Here is a 4496-nt window from a genome sequence, read left to right on the forward strand (position 1 = left end):
AAGCAGTAAGAGAAAAAGGCCAAGTAACATATAAAGGCAAGCCTATCAGAATTACACCAGATTTTTCACCAGAGACTATGAAAGCCAGAAGAGCCTGGACAGATGTTATACAGACACTAAAAGAACACAAATTCCAGCCCAGGCTACTATACCCAGCCAAACTCTCAATTAACATAGATGGAGAAACCAAAGTATTCCACAACAAAACCAAATTCACACATTATCTCTCCACGAATCCAGCCCTTCAAAGGATAATAACAGAAAAAAACCAATACAAGGACAGGAACCACGCCCTAGAAACAACAAGAAGGTAATCCCTCAACAAACCTAAAAGAAGACAGCCACAAGAACAGAATGCCAACTTTAACAACAAAAATAACAGGAAACAACAATTACTTTTCCTTAATATCTCTCTTTTTTTTTTGTTTTTTGGTTTTTCGAGACAGGGTTTCTCTGTATAGCCCTGGCTGTCCTGGAACTCACTTTGTAGACCAGGCTGGCCTCGAACTCAGAAATCCGCCTGCCTCTGCCTCCCGAGTGCTGGGATTAAAGGCGTGCGCCACCACGCCCGGCTTCCTTAATATCCCTTAATATCAATGGAGTCAACTCCCCGATAAAAAGACATAGACTAACAAACTGGCTACACAAACAAGACCCAACATTTTGCTGCTTACAGGAAACTCACCTCAGAGAAAAAGATAGACACTACCTCAGAATGAAAGGCTGGAAAACAATTTTCCAAGCAAATGGTATGGAGAAACAAGCTGGAGTAGCCATTCTAATATCTGATAAGATTGACTTCCAACCCAAAGTCATTAAAAAAGACAGGGAGGGACACTTCATACTCATCAAAGGTAAAATCCTCCAAGAGGAACTATCAATCCTGAATATCTATGCTCCAAATACAAAGGCAGCCACATTCATTAAAGAAACTTTAGTAAATCTCAAAGCACACATTGCACCTCATACAATAATAGTGGGAGACTTCAACACACCACTTTCACCAATGGACAGATCATGGAAACAGAAACTAAACAGGGACACAGTGAAACTAACAGAAATTATGAATCAAATGGATCTGGCAGATATCTACAGAACATTCTATCCTAAAACAAAAGGATATACCTTCTTCTCAGCACCTCATGGTACCTTCTCCAAAATTGACCATATAATTGGTCACAAAACAGGCCTCAACAGATACAAAAATATTGAAATTGTCCCATGCATCCTATCAGATCACCATGGACTAAAGCTGATATTCAATAACAAAATAAATAATAGAAAGCCAACATTCACGTGGAAACTGAACAACACTCTTCTCAATGATACCTTGGTCAAGGAAGGAATAAAGAAAGAAATTAAGGACTTTTTAGAGTTCAATGAAAATGAAGCCACAACATACCCAAACTTATGGGACGCAATGAAAGCATTTCTAAGAGGAAAACTCATAGCTCTGAGTGCCTCCAAAAGGAAACTAGAGAGAGCACACATTAGCAGCTTGACAACATACCTAAAAGCACTAGAACAAAAGGAAGCAAATTCACCCAAGAGGAGTAGACGGCAGGAAATAATCAAACTCAGGGGCGAAATCAACCAAGTGGAAACAAGAAGAACTATTCAAAGAATCAACCAATCAAGGAGCTGGTTCTTTGAGAAAATCAACAAGATAGATAAACCCTTAGCCAGACTCACTAGAGGGCACAGGGAAAGCATCCTAATTAACAAAATCAGAAATGAAAAAGGAGACATAACAACAGATCCTGAAGACATCCAAAACACCATCAGATCCTTCTACCAAAGGCTATACTCAACAAAACTGGAGAACCTGGATGAAATGGAGAAGTTCCTAGACAGATACCAGGTACCAACGTTGAATCAAGATCAGGTTAATGATCTAAACAGCCCTATATCCCCCAAAGAAATAGAAGCAGTCATTAATAGTCTCCCAACCAAAAAAAGCCCAGGACCAGATGGGTTTAGTGCAGAGTTCTATCAGACCTTCAAAGAAGATCTAATCCCAGTTCTTCACAAACTATTCCACAAAATAGAAACAGAAGGTACTCTACCCAACTCATTCTGTGAAGCCACAATTACTCTGATACCTAAACCATAAAAAGACCCAACAAAGATAGAAAACTTCAGACCAATATCCCTTATGAATATTGATGCAAAAATCCTCAATAAAGTTCTTGCTAACTGAATCCAAGAACACATCAAAACAATCATCCATCCTGACCAAGTAGGTTTCATCCCAGGGATGCAGGGATGGTTCAATATACGGAAATCCATCAACGTAATCCAGTATATAAACAAACTCAAAGACAAAAACCACATGGTCATCTCGTTAGATGCGGAAAAAGCATTTGACAAGAACCAACACCCATTCATGATAAAAGTCTTGGAAAGATCAGGAATTCAAGGCCCATACCTAAACATGATAAAAACAATCTACAGCAAACCAGTAGCCAACATCAAAGTAAATGGTGAGAAGCTTGAAGCAATCCCTCTAAAATCAGGGAGTAGACAAGGCTGTCCACTTTCTCCATACCTATTCAACATTGTACTTGAAGTCCTAGCCAGAGCAATTTGACAACAAAAGGAGATCAAAGGGATACAAATTGGAAAAGATGAAGTCAAAATATCACTTTTTGCAGATGATATGATAGTATATATAAGTGACCCTAAAAATTCCACCAGAGAACTCCTAAACCTGATAAACAGCTTCGGTGAAGTAGCTGGATATAAAATTAACTCAAACAAATCAATGGCCTTTCTCTACACAAAGAATAAACAGGCTGAGAAAGAAATTAGGGAAACAACACCCTTCTCAATAGTCACAAATAATATAAAATATCTTGGTGTGACTCTAACTAAGGAAGTGAAAGATCTGTATAATAAAAACTTCAAGTCTCTGAAGAAAGAAATTATAGAAGATCTCAGAAGATGGAAAGATCTCCCATGCTCATGGATTGGCAGGATCAACATTGTAAAAATGGCTATCTTGCCAAAAGCAATCTACAGATTCAATGCAATCCCCATCAAAATTCCAACTCAATTCTTCAACGAATTAGAAAGTGCAATCTGCAAATTCATCTGGAATAACAAAAAACCTAGGATAGCAAAAACTCTTCTCAAGGATAAAAGAACCTCTGGTGGAATCTCCATGCCGGACCTAAAGCTTTACTACAGAACAATTGTGATAAAAACTGCATGGTACTGGTATAGTGACAGACAAATAGACCAATGGAATAGAATTGAAGACCCAGAAATGAACCCACATACCTACAGTCACTTGATCTTCGACAAGGGAGCTAAAAACATCCAGTGGAAGAAAGACAGCATTTTCAACAAATGGTGCTGGCACAACTGGTTGTTAACATGTAGAAGAATGCGAATCGATCCATTCCTATCTCCTTGTACTAAGGTCAAGTCTAAGTGGATCAAGGAACTTCACATAAAACCAGAGACACTGAAACTTATAGAAGAGAAAGTGGGGAAAATCCTTGAAGATATGGGCACAGGGGAAAAATTCTTGAATAGAACAGCAATGGCTTGTGCTGTAAGGTCGAGAATTGACAAGTGGGACCTCATGAAACTGCAAAGCTTCTGCACAGCAAAAGACACCATCAATAAGACAAAAAAACCACCAACAGATTGGGAAAGGATCTTCACCTATCCTAAATCAGATAAGGGACTAATATCCAATATATATAAAGAACTCAAGAAGGTGGACTCCAGAAAGTCAAATAACCCCATTAAAAAATGGGGCTCAGAACTGAACAAAGAATTCTCACCTGAGGAATACCGAATGGCAGAGAAGCACCTGAAAAAATGTTCAACATCCTTAATCATCAGGGAAATGCAAATCAAAACAACCCTGAGATTCCACCTCACACCAGTCAGAATGGCTAAGATCAAAAATTCAGGTGACAGCAGATGCTGGCGAGGATGTGGAGAAAGAGGAACACTCCTCCATTGTTGGTGGGATTGCAAGCTTGTACAACCACTCTGGAAATCAGTCTGGCGGTTCCTCAGAAAATTGGACATAGTACTACCGGAGGATCCAGCAATACCTCTCCTGGGCATATATCCAGAAGATGTCCCAACCAGTAAAAAGGACACATGCTCCACTATGTTCATAGCAGCCCTATTTATAATAGCCAGAAGCTGGAAAGAACCCAGATGTCCCTCAACAGAGGAATGGATACAGAAATTATGGTACATTTACACAATGGAGTACTACTCAGCTATTAAAAAGAATGAATTTATGAAATTCCTAGCCAAATGGATGGACCTGGAGGGCATCATCTTGAGTGAAGTAACACAATCACAAAAGAACTCACACAATATGTATTCACTGATAAGTGGATATTAGCCCAAAACTTAGGATACCCAAAATATAAGATACAATTTGCTAAACGCATGAAACTCAAGAAGAATGAAGACCAAAGTGTGGACACTGTGCCCCTTCTTAGAATTGGGAACAAAACACCCAG

Source organism: Mus caroli, unplaced genomic scaffold, assembly GCF_978045245.1.
Source record: "Mus caroli unplaced genomic scaffold, Mus_caroli_1 scaffold_17, whole genome shotgun sequence".
Classification (NCBI taxonomy): Eukaryota; Metazoa; Chordata; class Mammalia; order Rodentia; family Muridae; genus Mus; species Mus caroli.